The sequence below is a fragment of the Mustela nigripes genome, chromosome 13, assembly GCF_022355385.1.
Source record: "Mustela nigripes isolate SB6536 chromosome 13, MUSNIG.SB6536, whole genome shotgun sequence".
In the NCBI taxonomy this organism is placed as follows: domain Eukaryota; kingdom Metazoa; phylum Chordata; class Mammalia; order Carnivora; family Mustelidae; genus Mustela; species Mustela nigripes.
Window position 1 is genome coordinate 3,432,807 of NC_081569.1, and position 23,234 is coordinate 3,456,040.

Below are 23,234 nucleotides of genomic sequence, written 5' to 3' on the forward strand. Positions count from 1 at the left end.
TGGCATATTTATGGTTTTCTATATAGAGTATGATGTCATCTGCAAATAGTGACAGTTTTACTTCTTCCTTATCAATTTGGATGCATTTTATTCCTTTTTCTTGTCTTATTGCTGTGGCTAGGACTTTGAGTACTCTGTTGAAAAACAGTGTTGAGAGTGGACATCTTTGTCTTGTTCTTGATCTTAGGGGGAAAGTTCTCAGCTTCTCACCATTGAGCAGGATGTTAGCTGTGAATTTTTCATATATGGACTTTGTTATGTTGAGGTGTATTCCTTCTAAACCTACTTTATTGAGGGTTTTTATCATGAATGGATGTTATACTTTGTCAAATGCCTTTTCTGCATCTACCGAAATGATCATGTGGTTTTTATCCTTTCTTCTATGGATGCAATTTATCACATTGATTGATTTGTGAATATTGAACTATCTTTGCATCCTGGGAGTAAATCTCACTTGATCGTGGTGAATGATTTTTTGTAATGTATTATTGGATTTGATTTGCTAATATTAAGGATTTTTGTATCTATGTTCATCAGAGATATTTGCCTGTAATTCTTTTTTTCTTTTCTTTTTTATCTTTTTCTTTTCTTTTCTTTTTTTTTTTTTTTTTTTTTTTTTGGTAGGGTCTCTATCTGGTTTTAGTATCATGTAATGCATGCCTCATAGAATGATTTTTGGAAGTTTTCCTTCCTCATCTATTTTTGAAAATAGTTTCAGAAGAAAAATTGTTAATTCTTCCTTAGATGTTTGGTAGAATTCGCCTGTGAAGCTATCTGGTCCTGGACTTTTGTGTGTTGGGAGTTTTTGATTCCTGATTCAATTTTATTGCTAATAATTGGTCTGTTCACATTTTTTATTTCTTCCTGGTTCAATTTTAGGAAGTTATGTGTTTCTAAGAATTTATCGATTTCTTCTAGGGTTATCCAATGTGTTGGCATACAATTTTTTTTAATATTTCCTTATTATATTTCTGTGGTGTCAATTAAGTCTCCTTTTTCATTTCTGATTTTGTTTAATTTAATCTCTCAACCTCTCTTTCTCCCTCTCTCTCTTAGTCCCTCTCCCTCTGAGTATGGCTAAAGGTTTATCCATTTTGTTGATCTTGTCAAACAACCAACTCCTAGTTTCACTGATGAGTTCTGTTGGTTTTATTAAAGCTTCTATTTCATTTATTTATAGTCTAATATTTATTATTTCCTTCCTTCTACTGGTTTGGGGTTTGTTTGTTCTTCTTTTCCTAGATCCTTTAGGTGTAAGACCAGATCATTTATTTGAAATTTTTCTTGTTTCTTGAGGTTGGCCTGTGTTGCTATAAACTTACTTCTTAGAACCACTTTTGCTGCATCCCAAAGATTTTGGAGTGTTGTGTTTTCATTTTCATTTGTCTCTATGTATTTTTTTATTTCTTCTTTGATTTCTTGGTTCGCTACTTACTATCATGTTACTTAGCCTCCATTTATTTGTGCCTTTTCCAGATTTTTTCTTGTGGTTGATTCCTAGTTTCATAGTGTTGTGATCAGAAGATGCATGATTTGACTTTGATCTTTTTTAATTTGTTGAGACTTGTTTTGTGGTCTAATATGTGATATACTTTGGAGACTGTTCCATGTATACTTGAAAAGAATGTGTATTCTGTTTTAGAATGGAATGTTCTAAATATATCTTTTAAATCCATCCGGTCCTAGGGCACCTGGGTGGCTCAGTGGGTTAAGCCTCCGCCTTCGGCTCAGGTCATGATCTCAGGGTCCTGGGATTGAGCCCCACATCGGGCTCTCTGCTCAGCAAGGAGCCTGCTTCCCTTCCTCTCTCTCTGCCTGCCTCTCTGCCTACTTGTGATCTCTCTCTCTGTGTCAAATAAATAAATAAATAAATATCCATCCAGTCCCATGTGTCAATCAAAGCTACTATTCCATTGTTGATTTTCCATTTGGATGACCTGTCCATTACTGTTAGTGGGGTGTTAAAGTCCCTACTAGTATTGTATTACTATCAATCACTTTCTTTGTTTGTTATTAACTACTTTAAGTATTTTGGGTTGCTCCCAAGTTGGGGACATAAATATTTGCAATTATTATATCTTCTTGTCAGATTGTCTCCTTAATGATTATACAGTGTCTTTCTTTGTCTCTTGCTACATTCTTTGTTTTAAAGTCTATTTTATCCCATAAAAGTATTGCTACCCCAGCTGTCTGGTCACTCCCGTTTACATGATAAATGCTTTTCCATCCCTTCACGTTCAGTCTGCAGGTGTCTTTAGGTCTGAAATGAGCCTCTTGTAGGCAGCATATAGGGGGGTCTTTTTTTTTTCATCGACTGTATCGCCCTATGTCTTTTGGTTGGACTGTTTATTTACTTCATTTACATTGAAAGTAATTATTAATGGGTATGTACTTATTGCCACTTTGTTACTTGTTTTATGGTTGGGTTTTTTTTTTTTTAAAGATTGTTTATTTATTTGAGAGAGAGAGCACAAGTAGGCAGAGCAGCAGGCAGAGGGAGAGGGAGGAGCAGGCTCTCCTGAGCAGAGAGCCCGATGTGGGGCTCAGTCCCAGGACGCCAGGATCATGACCTGAGCTGAAGGCAGCCGCTCAACCGACTGAGACACCCAGGTGCCCTTTATGGTTGTTTTTGTAGTTCTTCTCTGGTGCTTTCTTCCGTTGCTCTCTTCTCTCACGATTTGTTGGCTTTCATGAGCAATGTACTTGGATTCCTTTCTCTTCATGTTTTAAATAGCCATTGCTGGTTTTTTATTTGTGGTTACCTTTAGGTTTGTGTATAACCTCCTATGCACATAGCAGTCTGTGTTAAGATGATGGTCACTTAAGTTTGAACCTATTCTTTATTCCTCTCCCCATGTTTTAGGTATGTGGTGTCATACTTTACATCCTTTTATTTTGTGAGTCCCTTGGCTGATTTTTATAGATATACTTTTTCTACTGCTTTTGTACTTTGTACTTTCTCACTCCCATTTATGGTCTTTCCTTTCCACTCAGAAAGTCCTGTTTGACATTTCTTGTAGGACTGGTTTAGTGGTCCTGAACTCCTAACTTTTGTTTGTCTGAGAAGCTCTTTATCTCTCCTTCTAATTTGAATGATAGCCTTGCTGGGTAGAGTATTCTTGGTTGCAGATTTTTTTTCCTTTCAGCACTGTGAATGCCACTTCCATCTGGCCTGCAGAGTTTTTTGCTGAAAAGTCACCTGAAAGCCTTATGGGGTTTCCCTTATTTGTAACTGTTTTCTTTTCTCTTGCTGCTTTTAAAATTCTCTCTTTATCATTACATTTTGCCATTTTAATGACTACATGTCTTGGTGTGGATCTCCTTGGGTTAATTTTGTAAGGGGGTCTCTGTGCCTCCTGGATCTGGATTTCTATTTTCTTCCCCAGATTTGGGGATTTTTCAGCTACTATTTCTTCAAATAAATTTTCTGCCCTCTTTTCTCTGTCTTCTTCTGGGATCCTTATAAGGCAAATGTTATTACTCTTGATAGAGTTGTTGAATTCTCTAAGTATTCTCATTTTGCATAATTTTTTCCTCTCACCTGCTCAGTGTGATTACCTTCCATTACTCTGTCCCCCAGGTCACTGATCTAGTCTTCTGCTTCATCTGGCCCACTATTTATTCCATCCAGTGTATTTTTAAAATTAATTTATTTGTCGGGGGGGGGGAGAGTATACACAAGCGGGGGAGCAGCAGACAGAGGGAGAACCAGGCTCCCCATTGAGCAAGGAGCCTGATATGGGACTCAATCCCAGGACCCTGGGATCATGACCTGAGCTAAAGGCAGACGCTTAGCCGACTGAGCCACCCAGGCATCCCCATCAAGTGTATTTTTTTATTTCATTTATTGTGTTCTTTATCCCTGACTGGTTCTTTTTTCTCTCTCTCTACTAAGGGTCTCACTGTAGTCCTCCACTCTTTTCTCAAGTCCAATGACTATATTTATGATCATTATTTTGAATTCTGTTAGGCATATTATTTATCTCCATTTAACTTAGGTGTCTTGCTGTGGATTTTGTCCTATACTTTCATTTGGGACATAGTCTCATGTCTCTTCATTTTGTCTAACTCTACCTTTGATCATATCAGTGACTATTTTTTACCCATTTCTTCTAAGGATTCTTTAATTTTACTTTCATATTCCTAGTGCATATTTAACAAATTGACAGAAATCTTGGATACCCAAAGTATCAGATTTGTCTTTTTGAAGTGTCCTAATTCCACTTTTCTATTTTAAAAATGAGTCTTACACAACTCAGTACACCATAGGGAATTATTAAGCAAATTATAGCAGGTGGTGGATTTGTTCCAAATTAGTAAATCCTGCCCAGATGGTTAGAATGAAAAAAAAGGAAGATTCATAAGTATATTAAACTCAATTGCACTTTGTTTTTAAAGCTAAACAAATAACAGGGGCACACATGGGTGGCTCAGTTGGTTAAGTGTCTGCCTTCAGCTCAGGTCATGATTCTGAAGTCCCAGGATCGAGTCCCGCATCAGGCTCCCTGCTCAGAGAAGAGTCTGCTTCTCCGTCTTTTGCTCCTCCCACTGCTTGTGCTCGCTCTCTCCCAAATAAATAAAAAAAAAATCTTTTATTTATACTTTAAAGCTAAACAAATAAATAAATGGATTAGGGGGTCACAAGATACTGATTAATACCTCCAAAATTAATTGTTCACCCTTAAGAAATATTTTTGTGGTTTTCTCTCCTCCACCCTCTTCCTGCAGCCTGTGCCTTCCAAAGGTCGAATAACTGAAAAGAGCGTTCACAGTATAACCCAAGTCTGGAAGGAAGGCAGACACTCTTCAGGCTAATAAAACCCAGCAGATATGCCGACAGCACAAGGTACCTGACATATTTGAGATAATCCACCTGGAGACCAGATGACCATAATGGCCTTTTTCCATCCCACCAGCAGGATCTGAGGCTCCTTCCACCCTGTCTCCAGCATGGGGCAAACCAGAGAAATCCACTCCTAAAGCTCCACCCACTGGCTGACCATGTATACCCAAGGCCGTAGCGAGAGCAGCCACTTCGGGAGAAGATGAGGGGTAAAATGACTAGGCGTGGAGGTGCTGTGTGGCTGGGAAGAGTTCTCAAGGGAACCAGTTCCGCTCATGCCCAGAGCAGGATTATTGCAGACTGAGAACAAGCATGGATGAGCTGTTGTCAAGAAGACAACTAGACCTGTTTGTCTGTTGGGTGCCCTTAAACTCTAGGAACAAGACTTGCTACTCATGAACGGTATGTGGGGATGAACCTAGTCCATTAGTTCCCCCCCACACACCCCTTTATACTCCAAACAGATCGATTCTGTCACTTGCACGTAAGGTTAAGAATTAACTGAAGGAGGCTTTTCAGCTGAACAAGGCAGACAGCCTTTATCTCCGCCTCTGCCCAGAATCTCACAAAAGGACCCTAAAGGAATAAGAGAATGGGAAGAGATGCCGGAACAGAGATGTCAACCAGATTTAGAGAAAGCGAATGCAGCTGACGAAATGGCACCGTCCGGGCTGAAATCTGACCGACTACAGAAGAAACAAAACTGCTGACAACCTGGTTCCCAGGATAGAAGCCTGGGAAGGTTCAGGAACCAGGACACAAACACCTTCACAGAGAGAGAATAGGGGGTTCATGGTGCAGGCAGAAAGCAGAACTGATGTAAAGCTTGAATGAAAGGAAGAGCTGGGTGCTCCCTCCCTCTCCGACCCCAAGCCCAGCCCACACAGCCACAGGAATGAGCTGCCTCTCTTTGTAGAAGGCAAAAGACTTAGTGTCCAGGGAGGCTGGACCAGAGACACTCTGGCTGGTGTGATGTCCGCTCAGCCGACTGTGCGCTGAGGCCCCTCCCCTCGTTCTGTGAATGCCGGCCCCGGGAGGGCTAGCTCTGAGGGAAGACCCCACAGCTGATCAGTTAAGAAGGCATGTTTGACCGCATGGAGCGTACATTCTTTTAGAATGTTTGGGGAGGAATCAGGGATAAGTAATTGCTGTAAAACTAAGTGAACACAAAGTAAGGCAATGAATACAAAACGGTATAGTAAGGGAAATAAAATCGTAATATGGTGCATGTGCTAGCGTGAACAACATTGGCATAACCATAATGATGGTGATACGAAATATCGATTTGACCAAAAACTGATATAACAAAATTGGGAAGACGGGGATGGGCTGTACAGCCATCTAGAAAACGTACTATAAGTTCAGAAATGGGAAGTCTCTAGGTGACTTCTAAAATGTTGAAAATCATAATTAGTAATATAAATGTGTTGTGTAGAAATAGCAAAGTTGAAAGAGAAGCTAAAAACTTTCAAGCATTTCTCGTGAGCCGTGGCGAGGGGAAGCAAATCGAGGTTTCAGAAGGACTGGGGCAGACACTGCTGACTTTCTTATATGTCATGGAGTATCACTTGACTTTTAAAATTATGTACACATATTGCTTTAGTAAGAATTAAATTACATTTTTAGAAGGAATTTGTTGGATATTCTTCAGAATGAGGTGTGCATGTGCTCTTGGTTGAGAGGGGATTAACCACCCCTTTGCTCCCCCTAATCACCCCCAGATGCGTGGATTCCTTCGGCATATACAAGAGGAATTTGAAGAGAAACAACATGGTGCTAGCCTAGCGGTCGACCAGTAAGACGGATTTTCTCTGTCTACTGCTCCATCCTTCCTTCCAGCTTAAAGGCCATGACTGTCCACGGTCATGGAACTGTGGTGTAGTGTCTTATGTCCATTTGAAATGGACATTTTTATGGACACTTATGTCCATAAAACTGCATCCAGAGGGGCCTCCCTGCCTTTGGGAGCTAAACAGAATGTTTGTTATGGAACAAAAGTAGCCCCGACCCAAGAGTTAATGATGTCTGTGCTGCAACTTCTAGAAGGGCGCCCAGGTTGGGAATGAGTACGTCCGCTGAGGACTGAGATCCCACTGGATATTGCAACATAGAAGATGCCTCCCAAAGGATCAGCCCTGGTTGAGGTGACCCATAGAAACTGTGGGCTTACCTTCCTCCTGCGCTGAATCATGAGTGTCCCTGATGGCATCTAGAATGGTGAATCCTTTCCAGAAGGTTCTCCATCTACTCTGTCCAGATCCAGCAGAGGAATCATTGTCTATGGCAGCCATGGCCTTATGAAATCCATTTCTTCAGTAATAAGACAGGAAAGTCGGAATCTCTCCATGATCCACGGGCTTCAGAGTGGATGTTGTGTTCAGGTCTGAACCATCCCTGTCAGAGCTCTAGGGGGACCAGATGCAACACCCAGAAACAGTAATATCTTGGAAAGAATCTTTTTTTCTGACCAACAGTTCTCAACAGTGGACTTAAAATACTCAGCAAATGTCGTAAGCAGATGTGCTGTCCTCCAGGCTTTGTCGTTCTGTGGGTAGCGCACAGGCAGAGTGGGTTTAGTGTAATTCTGCAGGTGCCTAGGATTTTCAGCGAGCACAGGCTTCAGCTTAAAGTCAGCAGCTGCATGAGCCCCTGACAAGACAGCCAGCCAGTCGTTTGAAGCTTTGAAGCCAGGCCCTGCCCTTCCCTGCCCTGAAAGTCCTAAATGGCATCTTCCTCTGTGAGAAGGCTGTTTCGTCCACACTGCAAAGCCATGGTGTAGGACTGTGGAGCCCCCTTCATGAATGACCTCCGCTAGATCTTCTGGAGAACTCGCCGCAGTTTCTCCATCAGCCCTGCGGCTTGACCTTGCAGTTTGATGTACCAGGACGGGGTCTGTCCTCATGAACCAACCTCATGAACCAACCCTGCTAGGTTCAGACTTGCCTTCCGCAGCTTCGTGGCTTCGTCCTCTCTCTCCATCTTCCCAGAGTTGAAGAGTGTGAGGGCCTTGCTCCGGATCAGGCCTTTGGCTTAAGGGAATGTTGTGGCTGTGGGATCTTCTGTCCAGACCACTGAGCCTTTGTCCGTATTAGCAGTAAGGCGGTTTCCCTTCCTCATCATTCGTGTGTTCACTGGAGTAGCACTTGTAAGGTCCTTCCAGAACTACTACTCTGCATTCACAACTTGTCTGTTTGGGGCGGGCAGCCGGGCTTTGGGCTTATCTAGACTTTCAACACACCTTCCTCTCACTGAGCCTAATCATTTCTAGCTTTTGATGTAAAGTGAGAGACGTGCGACTCTTCCTTTCATTTGGACACTTAGAAGCCATCATCGGGTTATTAACTGCCCTGCTTTCAATATCGCTGTGTCTCAGGGATGGGGAGGCCTGAGGAGAGGGAGAGAGAGGGGAACCGCTGGTCGGCGGAGCCGTCAGAACACACGCAAAACAGTTACATCGCATCAAAGATCTCAGGTGCCAGATCTCCATGACAAACAATAAACTGGAGAAGCTTGAAATATTGTGAGAATTACCAAAATGTGACCCAGAGACACAAAGTGAGCAAACGCTGTTGGAAAAATGGTGCCAACAGACATGCTCAACACAGGGGCGCCACAGACCTTCAATTTATAAAAACGACAACTTCTGTGAAGCGCTATAGGAAGAGCACAGTGAACCAAGGGGGACTGTCTTCTGCACTGACGTTGCTGAGAGAGTAAATGTCAGATATTCCCACCCACCCCCCCAAAAAGAAAGCCCAGTTGATCCTTGAGCAACACAGGTTTGAACTGTGCAGGTTCCCTTATATGTGGATTTTTTTTTTTCACTAAATACAGAACAGTCCTGTAAGTGCATTTTCTCCTACTGATGCTTTTCTCAATAACATTTTCTCTAGCCTGCTGGGCTATACAATACAGCGTATGACACACACGACATACAAAATGTGTGTCCATCAGCTGTCACATTATCGGGAAGACTTTCTAACAGTAGTAGGCTGCTCCTTGCCAAGTGTGGGGAGTGAGAGCTTACATTCGGATTTTCAATGGTGCGGAGGCTCAGTGCCCCAACCCCCATGTTGTTCGGGGTCAAGTCTAATGGTAATTGTGTGATGCGACCGCAGTGTTAGCTAATGCTGGGGTGGCAATCGCTTTGCAGTATCTATGCAGGGCCTGCATCAATACGTAGACAATACCCATGTGATCGATGCGCAGTGTGCATATCCGATCGACACTCTGTCCACCGTAAACTCAACACAGCATTCTGTGTCCGCTGTATCTCAACAAAGCCTGAGAAGAATAAAACCATAATAAAGAGAAAAGGAAAGAAAATGAGGTAGGAAACTGATCAGAGGAAGAAAAAGCTGAGGAAAAGGTTCGGGACCAGGCTGAAGGGTCCATCACCCTGTAACGTAAAGTCTCAGCCCATCGTTCAGCTGCTGCATTTGCTTCTAGCGTAACCTGATCTGGGTGAGTCTGGCAACGCTTAGATAGATTTGATCCCTGGAAAACAGTGAAGCGAAACATGGGATGAGACTCTTCTCTAAAGAGATGAAGGTCTAGATGCTCACTGTGATGCCGCTGGAAGAGGCTCAGATAGAAACCTCCAATGCTGAACCAGCCCCTTGGGCTGGCCATGTGGCCCATTCCCTGGGACGGGGTGGCACAGCACTGGGAACGGGTGACGGTGGGGAGGGCTGCTGGCCCACGAGCCTCTGAGGACCCCAGCCTTGATGCCGCCGACGAAGAATAAGGGGAAGGGAGCAGGTGCTGGTTCAGTGCTCCCCGCTCGAATGTGCAGCCGCTCCCGGGAGGCTCAGAGACCTCTGCCACCCCACACACACCTTTTTAGATGGAACAGCAAGTCTGGCATCTAGAAACCACTGTGAATTTTCTCAGACGGCACTGTGCTTTCCCTGCGCTGTGTCAGGTTCCTGTCGCTGCAGGAATCCCTCAAGCCTTGCTTTTCCTGTTTCCAGTGTTTTCTGTCATCTCCCTGAGAGAGATTTGAGCAAGGAAGACACACAACCAACTGCCTTCCTATCAGGGACGCTCGATGGGCACATGGGAACATGCTGAAAATGCCAAAATTCATTGAACCCAATTAGTGTGCTTCTCAGGAGCCCCTGTGATCTGTTCTCAGGCTTGGGGAGGTGATCTGTTCCTCCTGCCCATGTCCCTGCCTCCCCACTCTGCCCAGTGGCTGTGGCCCATTGGTTTCCCAGGGCAACTAGAGGAGACTGTTGACCTACACAGTCTAGGACCACGAGTGTTTAAGTCAACCTATTTTCTCCCTTCCTGTTCCTCCAGACCTACACTGTCCAGCCCAAGAGGCTCTAGGTAAGTCAGATGGGTGAGTCAGCTGGGCAGGGAAGAGCCATTCCAGGAGCAACATTGGCTTCCCAAGAGAACACCAGACCTCTCCCAAGAAAGAGAGAGGCTGACTTCTCTTTGATATTGTGGTAGCTGGTCCATTTCATTCCAGTTCTGAGTGTTTCCTGGTTAAGGCCCCTCAAGGTACCCGGTGCCAGGTCAATGCTGGTAGCCTTTGCTTTGTCTTGATGGTTCCGACACTCGTGAAAGCTGATAGGATAAGAGAGAGTAATCATTTCGCCCTTCAGGTATGCCGTCAGTAACAGGGCTAAGATCTGAGGAACAGAGATTGGAAAGAGCCTCCCAGACAGAAGTGTGAGCATGTGCAAAGGCCCTGTGGCTGAGGAGAGGGCATAAATCTGAAAGAAAACCAGGGTGCCAGGCCAGCTCTGAAGTCAGAGGAAACGTGGTGTGACATGAGGCTGGACCAGTAGGTGAGGCCAGGAGGCACAGGGCCTTGTGGGGGCCATTAGAGAGCCAGGTCTGAATCCTGAAAATAGTGAGGAGTTGAAATTTCTTAAACCAGTGAGCAGATGAGTGGCCGGGTCACATTGGCTGCATTGTGGAGGGCAGCGTGGATAAGAGATCAGAGGGGCCCTGGTGTGGAGGCGGCATTTCAGATGTGACGGGATTGGGGGATGAAGGAGGCTCATTGGGAGGTAGAAGTGAAGAGACGGCTGAGACCGCCTCATGCGACAGGGGATGTGACTGGGTGACAGACTGAGCAAGGGAAGGAGGGCTCGGCAATGACCTTCTAACCTTCCAAGGCTGCCAGGAGCTCCGCTTCTCTCCTTCTCCCCCAGGGGATGGGGGGAACGTAGCCTCGGATGCTAGGCTCACTTGAGTCTTCCTTTGCCTCCAAGACCTTGCCACAGTCATTCTCCACGGCTCACTGTGGGTCTGTCCGGGATCTGCTGTTCGGGGAGGGAGGCTTGTCCTGTCATTCACTGAGATGTGGACGCAGAGTCTGAGTCTACCCCAGAGATTCTGGTCCCCGCTTCTGCTCCCTCAGGGGGTCACTGGATGGGGAGCTGGGAGGCAGGAAAATCACGACTGGCACTGTGCCCAAATCTGGAAACTTTACTGACTCCATCGTCTTTGTCCTTATCCACAAATTGCCCAACACAGCCCACCTCTGCGTTCCTCTTGCCCTTTTCCGCCTCATCCACTTTGAGGGTCTCTCCATATACACTGATCTTGGTTTCTCTTGTTTTTTTCTCATTTAATACAGATTTATTAAGTAGTTCCTTATCAGCGCTGTCTGGAGACCCAGCAGTGAACAAAACAGATCCCAAATCTTCGCAATCTTGTGGGGAGAGACAGATAACACAGACCTATAACATTTTCACTGGCCAACCGTGACAGTGCCCTGTAAGAAAGAGCTTTGTTCCCTCCGTGCTTCATTCATTCGCACGGATCCCTGTGCCTTTGGAATCCAATTCTTTTTGCTTGAAAAGGAAGATGATCGGGATAGTTCCCATCCTTGGCATTTTAGAGACCCAGACAGCATTAAAAGGGGAATGACGTCATCTTCCAACCTCCATAGACAAATTCTTGACAGTGTGAATTATCTGTAGACAGTATTTTTACTGGCAGTCAAAACAGTCCATAGTAAAGACACCTGCCCACTGATCCAAGACCCACTCCATCTCCCCTCTTCACTATGTTATCCTGTTTGGAGGTACGATATTTAAGGGTGATCATTTACATATTAGTAATGTCTTGAGGCAGTTTTATTGCTTAATCACGAACAGATTGAGAGCTGAGTTGCTCGAGTCCCTAGTGGGTCCCTAGTCAGGGACCGTCAAGAGAAATGGTCTGCATCTGGGAAATGTCACCGACATAAGCAGGGCTGACAGAGGACACCAGTCTCCTGATACTGTGTTCTATAGAGAGAATAGGAACGTGATGCAGGGGGCCTGGGTGGCTCAGCCGCCTGAGCGTCGGACTCGATTTTGGCTCAGGTCATGGTCTTGGGCTCGTGAGATTCAGCCCGGCGTGGGACTCTAGGCTCAGTGGAGGGTCTGCTAGAGAGTCTCACTCCCTCTGCCCTTCCCCCAACTCATAGGTGTGTGCACGTGCTCTCTCTCTCCCTGTATATATATATATATATATATACACATACATATATGTATGTATATATATGTAAAGTAATTCATTCTTTTTCGAGCATGCTCAATAGAAATGTGTTTTTTTGGTATTGAGAGTTTAGAAATAGTTCCCTTCTGCTTTACAGCCTCATGTTAGTGCCCCGTCTGCAATTGCACGCAGGTATCAGAGTGCAGAGTGGTTCAGAGTGAGAGTCTGGGTGTTGCTGGGTGTTGGGGGACCCGGGGGGGACACGGAGGTGGCCTCCGAGCGGGGAGCAGACTGGCACTGGTCCTGCGGCTCAGGTAGAGGACAGAACCGGGCTCCGGCAGCGGCGCCTGGCGGGGATGTGGGCTGGGGTGGCTGTGTTCTCTCCTCTGTCCTGAGCGGAGGCTGCCGATCCCAGGGCTGGTGGTCAGGGCAGCGTGAACCTGATGGTCCATCCACCGCCACCACTATGGAACAGCGGAGCTGACCTCCCCATCGCCAAAGGCCTTCCCACGCTTCCCAGAACTCGACTTCACCCTCAGAGGAAGCAGACATCGTTCAAAGGACTTGGCTCTTAAGCAGGGGTTTGAGAAATGAGGCGGCCTCTGGGGATGAACATCCCGACCCCGCCCAAGGGACATGGGGGAAGCAGCTGCCATCGCGGAGACTCTACTTTTAAGGACAGCACTCATGGACACTGTCATCGCACACGGAGAGATTTTCATCACCTTTCATCGCCTCTTCCACTCCTTTCGAACATGAAATAACGTTTGAAACAGGGACGGCTGTGCCCAGAATCAATATTTCTCCCCGAGCTGAGCCTACATCAGAGAACAGCACATCTCGGCCGGTTTTGCTTGAATCTTACAGTCCCAGACAGCTGGCGGGAGGGCAGCTAATGATTTCCCCCCCCCCCTTCCCTCCCCCACCCCCCCCCCACCCCGCCCAGCCACGCGGTAGGATCTGTATTCTGGCCACACTTCCTTGGATGGAAAACTAAAGAAATCTGATATGTTGTTCACTATAGTCTTCTTTGAGGTTTTTTCCCCCAGATTTCCTATATGTTCCTGGATAGAAACGTACAGGCACTAGAAACTTTACCGCTATTTTTTTTTCCAAGGTTATTAGTGTAGGCTTGGGGATAGGAAGTGGGGGGGGGAGCATCAACCCTATGAGAAGGGAAATTGAGACCCCAAGAGGCTTACTTGCTTTAGCCATGTCTCTGCTCTCCGTCTGGTGTTCCCAGACCCTAACTCTACCCATCTCCCTCCATTCCCGGCCATTTTTTCTTTCTTTCTTTTTTTTTAAAGACTTTATTATATTATTTGACAGACAGAGAGAGAGCACAAGCAGAGGGAACGAGAGAGGGAGAAGCAGGCTCCCTGCTGAGCGGAGAACCTGATGTGGGACTTGATCCCAAGACCCTGGGACCATGACCTGAGCTGAAGGCAGAGGCTTAACTAACTGAGCCACCCAGGTGCCCTTTGCCACTTTTTCCTATTTCTCTCTCACACAAGAGAGAAATTTAACCACTGCTCAAATTCAGAAGCAGTAACTTTTCTTTAATTATATGGTTTTTAAAAAGAGCCAAGCAAAAAAAATCCAAGAACAAACTGGGAAAACACTTGCAATTTATACTACAAACAGTGGTCTTCTGTGACTAATATAGCAAAACCCTAAAAATTCTACATACTAACAATACCCACGTAGAAATATACTAATTAAAAAAAGATACCATTTGTAGCAGCCACTGATCCTTTGGAGTGCCCGAGAAAGGCCGGGGACGGGTGCAGATCCCAGTACCTCTGAACCTATTCTGGGAGGTGGACTCTTGGAGGAGGTAATTAAGTTACAATGAAGCCCTTGGGGTGGGCCCTACTCCAGTGGGACTGGTGTCCTTAGAAGAAGTTTGGACACAGGCATGTGCCAAAGTTAACCGTGTGGAAACACAGGGAGAAGATAGGACCATCTACAGCGCAAGGAGGGAGCTTCAGAAGAAACCAAGCCCGCCTGCATCTTGATCTTGGACCTCCGGCTTCCGGGACTGTGGAGAGAATAAACCCCTGCAAACTTACAGCCGTGGGGTCGCTCTGTGCGCAGAGAATGGCAGCAGATTTGGTCTCCTCTTTGGTCTTCATGATTCTCCCCATTGTCTGCTTCCTCCTCTCTGCTCAGCTTCCCACAGGAGCTGCAGACATAAGCACGGGCAGGCTCTGGGCTCCAGGGAAGGGCCCCGATGGGTCCAGTGCGAGTCGGGGCTCCATCAGTAGACCAGTCCCTTGAGGCCGGGAGGCTCGTATGGAATGACTCGTTCAGGAGGCATTGAGGACTCGCCCTCAACACAGGGGTTGCCTGTCACTGGCATGCCAACTTCAAGCCAGCCAGAGAGACCCCCCGAGAGCGCCCCACTTCCTGGCCTTCCAGAGTGTCACCCTGAGCAGAGCCGTGGCGTGACAGATGAGGCAGACCCTGACCAGGGGACTCCCAAGAATCCAGAAGGACCCTGGACCCTCTTGGAAAACACATGCATGTTCCTGGTAGTGGTTACATGTTGAATTAATGGTCACGCTAAACAATTTCTTCGTTGTCCTTTATTTTCTTTGTAGATGAATGGAGCAGAGGGTCCTAGAAATTATGGGAAAGTCCAAGACAATAGCTCTCGGAGGGGAGTTAGAGACACGCAGTGAGTTTCACAGATTGAAAGCTCTTGCTAGGGCTGCCTCTGCCTCTGGGTTCCCAGAGAGGAACCCTTCACATGAGATTAGAGTCAGAGTAAACACGCACACGTCTCATTTAGACGCTACCCAATCTAGGGGTCCGAGGTTTGTGGAACAAAATTCGTAAGGGCTTTGTCCTTATCCTTCTCGTGGTGCCATAATTTAACTGTGTTCCCTAAAAGAAAAAAATCAGAGAAATATCCCCAAACTTGACCTTCTGCCTTCCCCCACCAAGACAGAGACCTGTCTTCCTGGACTGCTGGCTCTCACAGGTTTCTCAGTTTCAAGGTTTTACTTGTAACTACTGGCAGGCGAGCCTCACGTGGTCTCGTCATCCACGGGGATGGAGGGGAGGGAAGGAGCCTGAGATCAGATCACCGGGCAGGTGGCCAGGCTGCAGGAGAGCCATTGGGGCAGGGGGAGTGGCTAAGAAGTTAGGTCACAGGATCCAGGGCTGATGAGACTTTGCAGGACTGTAAGCCTGAACCAGTGTAGGGGCGAGGCATGTGGGTAACAGGCCCAAGGCAGCAGCAGCGGCAAGCCTGCTTGGAGGTCTGGCACTGAGGCTGCCATATTGGCCTTCTGGATCTAGCAGTGTTTCCAGAAATGATGGATCCCCCATCGGCCCCTGAAGCTCCTTGGCTTGTTAAAAATACAGATTTCCTTAGCTGTCCCTCATCCAGAGCTAGCCCCCCACCCCACAACGACCCAGACCCACCGAATCGAAATCTGTAGGGTCAGTGCCCCAGAAAGAACAGTTTCAGAGCCCTGCACCGTGGCTTTACAGAGCTATGTTATTAGAACTTTACGGAAGTAGAGTCTTGTGCCTTCAGAGAGTTGGTAACTGGCTGCAAGTAGCAAGAGGGACATTTCTGAGACCGGAACAGCAACCAGGAGCCATAGTTTTCCAGCTTGGTAGATCTGGAAAGTTTGGCTGACAGACTCCAATCTCTTGCCCTGACACTGGCCCTTCCAGCCTGCCACTCCTGCTCTCCTGGTGTCTCTATGTAAAAGTTCAGCCTGACTCCTCCATTCCAGAAAGCACACGTGAGGCGGGAAGTCCTCAGGCTCTCCTCCCCCAATGCCTAAGGACTGAGAGGAACATCACTGCCCCTGGCCAACCAGCTCAGGACAAGGCAGTTCCACCAACCTTGGCTCTCCGTCCACTACCAGGTCCAGCTCCCAGCATCAACTGCTCGGACTCCTGTTTTTAGTGTTACTGCTAGTGCTTTGGGGGCCCGAGGTTTTGGCTCCAGTTGCTGGTGGTTGGGATTCCTTTTCCCTGAACCATTTCTGGAGGCGCTGCCTGCTTACCCATTTTCTTTAGACTCCGGCCAACCAGCCTCTTCATGAAGCTCTGTCTGGTGCCAAACCCAACGTCCTGTGGGGGCTAGGAGAGTAGAAGGGTGGAGATATGGTCCCTTCCGTTGAAGGGACGTTGATCTAAGAATGTGACAGAAGTCACGTTGATCTGAGGTGAGGTCCTGAGACCACAGGTCTGTCTTCTGCTGTCACCCCAGGGAGCCTCCGCAAAGCCACTTCCGTGAGAGGTACACACAGCTGTGCAGCTGGAGACCTCCAGCCCATGCCTCCGGACAGCAGGTAATGCCCACCAGCCCCCACATCGGAGGTATTCCTTTGGCTGGTCTCCAGGGCCCGTGGTCAGTAATCAATCCGTTCCCTTCTCCTGTCTCCCTCTGATGCCCCAAACATAGCCTCATTCAGAGGCTCACTGAACGGCTGGATTGAAACTCGAGATCCAGCCACATGAAAAAGAAGAAAAGAAGAAATCATTCCAGTTGTAAACATTAAGCATCGGAAGGAGACTGAGAACACACACGAACTCAATACAGCCTGGTCTCCGCTTTCCCGTCCATAAAAGTCGGCCCAGTCCCCAGATCCCTCAGGACGAACCGGCGGCTCCCGATGCCAGGAAAGTGCTCCCCCAGCGCCAGGTGAGCCGGACAAATGAGAGGTAATTGACAAGCGAGCCGGCCGGAGCAGCCAGTCCGGTCAATGCCGAGAGCTCTTATGCACTTAAAGCCCAGGCTGGGTGATAATGGCCTGAACCCCACCAGGGATCTCCCGAGTCTAACTTCCAGGCCACGTGGCCATGGTGCTCCATTTCCATCGGGCTCATTAAGGCATGGCGAAGACAGCATCCGACCAAGGAGCTCCCCCTGGCCTTGCTCTAGATTTATGGAGGAGAGAAGTTGCCAAGAAGGCGAAGTAGACATCACAGGGCTTCCCCCAGGAAGATGAGGTCCCAGGGGCGGGAGGACCCTGAAAGGCAAAGTGAACGTAGGTCGGTGCTGAGCTGTGCGGAGAGACGGGAAGTCGTTCGCTCACGGAGGGGCCTGGGTGTGCTTCACTGCTCAAAACCTTAATGTCTTCGTCTGCAAGGTAGAGCTGATATTATCTATCCCAAAGGTGGCTGTGAAAGTGGAATGTAAAAGGGTAGTATTGGGCTGGGCAGGGAATGAATGGCCAAGAAACAGTAGCTATTTTTTTATACTATGTTATATATAATAGTTGGTGTTTTCTGCACAGGGAAATAGTCCCACAAGGGCCCAGCCCTGAAAAGTGAAATTCGGTGGATCTTTCAGACCCAAAGGCAGCCTAGGGATACCTGCTCTTTCAAGGAAGATCTATGGAGATGGGGATGCATCTGTCCACAGCTGTTACTGTTTCTATCAGCTCTGTCAAAGAACCAGTCACTTCAGCCAGAATGTATGCAGTTTATCTCCCTCACCTCCAGAATTCTGTAACATTAGCATTTTCCCCGTTTCTATGCATCCGTTTCCCACCAGTGCCGCGTGCTACGTTGGACCATCGTCCAGGGGACCGTAGCCTGGGAAGGCTGCAAATACAGAGCAGTCCATGCCCGTCTCCTGATCATTCCTGCTGACTCTCCTCAGAGACAGTAGAGACATAGTATCCCCATGTCCAAGCTGGAAAGACAGGTGCTAGCAGTGGGAGTTACAGTTTGTAGCTCAATGGAAGAAGAGTAAAGAAATGTCCATGGAGTAGGGCCATCCAACATGTGCACATATGCACAAATATGTATGTGCACCCATACACTGTGAAAAAGAATTTCAAGAATTTCAAGCATTTCCACCGTCCAAATCCAGTCCATGCTAAGCTCAGACACTGGAAACACTTTAATGTTTACGCTTTAATCCTTTCCAAAATTAGTCTGTGAATTAAGTCCAATCCAAATGCCAAAGGGCGATGTTTATTGAAACATTGATTTTTGTTGAAAAATGATGAGTTCATTATAAAGTGTACGTGGAAATACAAAGAGCCAAGAATAGAGCGATCTTGAAAAAAGAAGCACGAAGACACACACTACCTGTTTGCAAAATTTTTTTATAAAGCTATAGTAATCAAAAGAATGTGGTATTAGCAGAGGAATAAATAGGTTAATGGCAGAGACCAGAACCCTGCAATAGGCCCACATATATAAAGACAACTGAGTTTCAACCCAGGCGATTCAATAGGGAAAAAGGAAGTTTTTCTGTAAAATGAGCCGAAACGACTAGACAAACATGCAGAAGGAAAATGAACCTTGACTTCTACCCCACACCACACACAAAAATTCACTTGAGATGGATTTATAGATGTAAAAGCTAAGATGGTGGGCGCCTGGGTGGCTCAGTGGGTTAGGCCGCTGCCTTCAGCTCAGGTCATGATCTCAGGGTCCTGGGATCGAGTCCCTCATCGGGCTCTCTGCTCGGCGGTGAGCCTGCTTCCCTCTCTCTCTCTCTCTCTGCCTGCCTCTCCATCTACTTGTGATTTCTCTCTGTCAAATAAATAAATAAAATCTTAAATAAATAAATAAATAAATAAATAAAAGCTAAGATGGTAAAGCTTCTAGGATAAAAACAGGCTGGATAATAATTTTTTATAAAGGCACAAAAAGTACTAAATGTAGACAAAAGTTTTGATGAACTGCGTGGCCTCAAAATCAAGATATTCTGCTTATCAGATGACATCACTGAGAACATAAAAGAACAGAGTCTGGAAGAAGATAGCCCTAATACATATGCAGGACCCCCCCAAAAATCTTGTGTTTAGATTATATGAAGAACTACAGATCTATAATAAAAAGACAGAACAGTTGAATTATAAATGGGCAAAATACTTGAACAGCTGTTTTGCAAAAGAAGACACACAGGTGACAAATCGGCCCGAGAAAAGATGTTCATCATCACTTGTCATCAGGGACGTTCGAGTTAAAACCACAATGACACACTGTCTCACATCCACTAGAATGGCTACAATTAAAGCAAACCAGTTACAACAGCAAATATTGGCAAGCACAGGGATCAACTGCAATTCTCGTGCATGGCTGCTAAGAATATACAGTGAAATAACTGATCTGAAATGGTCTGGCCATTTCTTAGGCAGTCAAGCATGCAACCATCCTGGATGTGCTAGGTATTTACTTAAGAAAAATGAAAATGTTTTTCCTTTACAAGACTTTTGCAAGAATGTTGATGGGAACTTCATTCGTAATTTCCAAAAACTACTAAATGATCATCAAGAGGAGAACAGATAAACAGATGGTAATATAGTCACCCTGAGGGGTACTTTTTAGCAGTAACAACTTATATGTAACAATGATACAACAATAGGTGAATGAATAGTGCATTCATTTATACATGAATTTGAGTTTCAGGGTGCCTGGGTGGCTCAGTGGGTTAAAGCCTCTGCCTTCAGCTCAGGTCATGTTCCCAGGGTCCTGGGATCAAGCCCCACATCAGGCTCTCTGCTTAGCAGAGAGCCTGCTTCCTCCTCTCTCTCTGCCTGCTTCTCCGCCTACTGGTGATCTCTATCTGTCAAATGAATTTGAGTTTCTTAGGTGAATCTGAAAAATGTGTTCCATGGGGCACCTGGGTGGTGACAGTTAAGTGTCTGACTCTTGATTTCAGCTCATGTCATGATCTTATTATGGTCGTGAGAGGGAGCCCTGTAATGGGCTCTGTGCCGCATGTGGAGCCTGCCTAAGATTCTCTCTGCCTCTGCCCTTCCCCTCACCTCAAAAAAAAAAAAAAAAGTTGCGTAAAAGAAGCTAAATAAAAAAGAGTACATACTATTTATTATGTTTCTATCAAGTTCAAGAATAGGCAAAATTAATCTGTGGTGATAAAATTCAGGACAATAGTTGTCCTTGGGGCATAGGATTTACTAAAAAGGGGCATGAGGGAACCTTCTGGGCTGATGGAAATATTCTGTGTCTTGATCGTAATGATAGTTTCACGGTTACATAGGTGCACACACTGATCAAGTCTTGTCAAGCTGTATATTTAAGATCAATGCATTTTACTGTATGTAAATTTTACCTTAAAAAATTCATCATTCATTCTAGTTCATAAGTTTGCTTTTTCACAGTGGGATCTGTTAGTAATTCAGAAGCTACATTCTGTATGGAGCAAATAAGTATATTTTTTGAGGATCATGGGAGCCAAATCTCTCCCTGTTGAAGAAGGGAGTTAGAAATATGGAAAGACAAAGACTAGAGTAAATCTTATAGTGTTGGACTGGAAGAGAAGTACCAGTATGAATGGTTCATGAAATATGGCTTTTAATTTACACACTGATATGGAAATATACAGAGAGAGCCTAGAAGCAATGACTCTAGTAGCTGTGAATGCCCATGCCCAGATCCAAAGTCTAAATACCACTCTTCCCTCCGGGCTGATAGCTCCTTGGAGAAATGGCTGATTCCAGGGATCCAGGAACAGGAAAGAGAACATACGGATGAACCTGAAACATCTTGTCCCACTGGAAAATATAGATGTGTTTAAAAAACTGGTGAGAACATGTCTAAAGGACACAGAGCCTACCTGAAGGGCTGCCGTTGGCCAAATCTCGAGAATTGGGGAATCAAATGAAATAATCATGAGAAATCAATGTCGGCACATTGAAGGATTTCTAACCCACTGAGTAAAGTGAGAATCCACGAGTCCACTCTGATACAATAGATATATACAGACAGATCTTCCTTACACAGAAGAAAAATAATTCACAGTGGAGTAATGACTTTAAGATTACCAGTGGATGCTTGACTTGGTGACTAACGGAATATTTACATAATCTCCAACGATCTCCCATAAACTGCTTATTAAGTATAGAAGGAAAAACTAGACCTTTGCCGAGAAGAGCCTTGGCGGGCGTATTCTTAACCCGGATTGACAGTTTCGTGTCCGTGTTCACTTGCTGGTGTGTGATCGTTACACTGTGTAGGACAATGTTGGTGTTCTTAGGAAGTCTGCGCTCAGGTAGTCAGGGATCCGGGGACTGTCCTTATCGGTCTGGGCTGCTGCAAGAGAAAACTAGACAGGGAGTGTCTTATAAACAGGAGAAATTTATTTCTCACAGTCCTGGGAGCTAGAAAGTCCAGGAAAGGGGACAGCAGAGTCATGTCCAGCGAGGACTTCCTGGCACTAGATGGCTGTCTTTTGTCTGCGTCCTCATATGGCAGAAGGAACAAGAATGGTCTGGAAATCCTTTTATAAGGGCACTAATCCCATTCATGACGGCTCTACCCTCATGACCTATCACCTCCCATCTCCAAATGCCATCACACAAGGGATTAGGTTTCAACATAGGAATCTGGGGGGGACTCAAACGTTTAGTTAATCACAGAGGCCAACGTTTGTTACTTATTGTCAAATGGTTCAGTGCACATCGCTGTGGTCCATACAGAGAGAGAATGATGAAGTCGTCAACGGGGCCTGTGCAGACCCCCAGCAGATCTGGATTAAGGAGACACAGAAGTTCTTCATACTGTTTTGGCAACTTTTCCAGAAGTTTGAAATTGTGTCAAAATTAAGCTTTAAGACTTAGTTATCCTGACTCTGTATTCTTCTGAAATATAACAAGAGCGAAAGTCTTTTTATTCCTTTCCCATACCTCAAAACTCATGGAGGAAAAAAATAGAGAAAAGTTGGGCTCTTTGATGGGACAGAACTGTCCAAGATCTGGGCGGAGGCAAGAAGTCACGCTGAGAGCCAACACACGCTCCTCAGTGGGTTTTGGGAGGAAACAGAATCTAAGACAGAGTAGAAAGTGCAGAACCTTTCCTGGGGCTGTCAACACCTCTGGAAGGGAGAGGGGAAGCAGGGTTGGGCAGAGAAAGGAAACGAACCGCCGTGCTTTCTTGACAACGGCTTCAGTCCTTCCCGTGGGCATCTCTAGAGCTGGGATGGCCCTTTGCAGATGTCCCACGTTTGGAGGAGGAGGCTGGCCTTTCATATCCCTGTGTCACTGGGTGAGCGCCAGAGAAGGAGAGGGAACAAGAGAAGTCAGCGGAAAGAGGAGAGTTGATACAAGACCTCAAGAGAGACCAACTCAGAATCTGTCATGAGAACCGACTTAGAAAGACGCAGTAGACTTCTACAGGCAGCAGAAAACGAAGATAAATCCCTTTTGAGTAAGGAAAGCAAGGACATCAAACAGCATATTCATGGACATTAGAAAATGTGAAATATGTTTGAACTGAGCCAAATCTTCTGCAGCTCTCAATCCTGGTTTATCCTGTGACCTGTGAACACAGTTGAGTTTCCTGTGCTGCAGAGGACTTGGCAGAAAAGCTATACAGCCCAGCAAAAGCAGACCCCCTGACATCTGTCGACGCAAGAGTGAGCTTGTCACAGGCCCAGTCGGGGCTTCTGGACCAGACACCCCAACAGGGAGCCATCCCTGACCCACGGCCCCATGTGCCCCTGGTCCTGCCATCTGGACAGTGCGGGGAGCCCGCTCTCCGAACTTCCTCTGCCTTTGACCCTGGATCCAAGCAATTGGCACTGGCCCACATGGACGGACAGCAACGTTCTGTAGGTTTTCTTAATACATTTTCTCTATTCTTGACTGTGTCCCCAAGATTCTCAAAGGTAGGTGACTCTGTGAGAGCCAGCTAGTAACACACAGAGTCACCAGGATCGACTCCGTACTTCAACTAATTGCACGTGAGGCTCCAAGTCTTTTCTTGCTTGTTCCAAGTTTTACAGACTGAAGACAGTTTCCCCCCCTCATCCTAAAGAGGGTCCCACTTCATGCTGTCGGGCAGATGTCCTATTTCAAGGAATCCCAGAGTACTGGCCCTTTTCTGCTTTTCCTGCATTTTTTTCATCTGTGCCAAGATTTCTCAGCCTTGACGCTGTCGACATTTGGGGCTGGATGATTCTTCACTGTGGCAGAGATTGGAACGGGTTCTGTCCATTGTA

The 23,234-nt window shown here is 46.1% G+C and overlaps 1 long non-coding RNA gene across 1 annotated transcript in view; it reads left to right on the top strand.

Annotated features, from left to right (window-relative positions):
• LOC131998994 (uncharacterized) overlaps positions 1 to 23,234 on the top strand; it is a 76,481-nt gene that overhangs the window by 14,962 nt on the left and 38,285 nt on the right. The window contains exon 2 of the long non-coding RNA XR_009398972.1: positions 4,729 to 4,846. This is a non-coding gene — a long non-coding RNA (uncharacterized LOC131998994). The remainder of the gene's footprint in view (positions 1 to 4,728; positions 4,847 to 23,234) is intronic.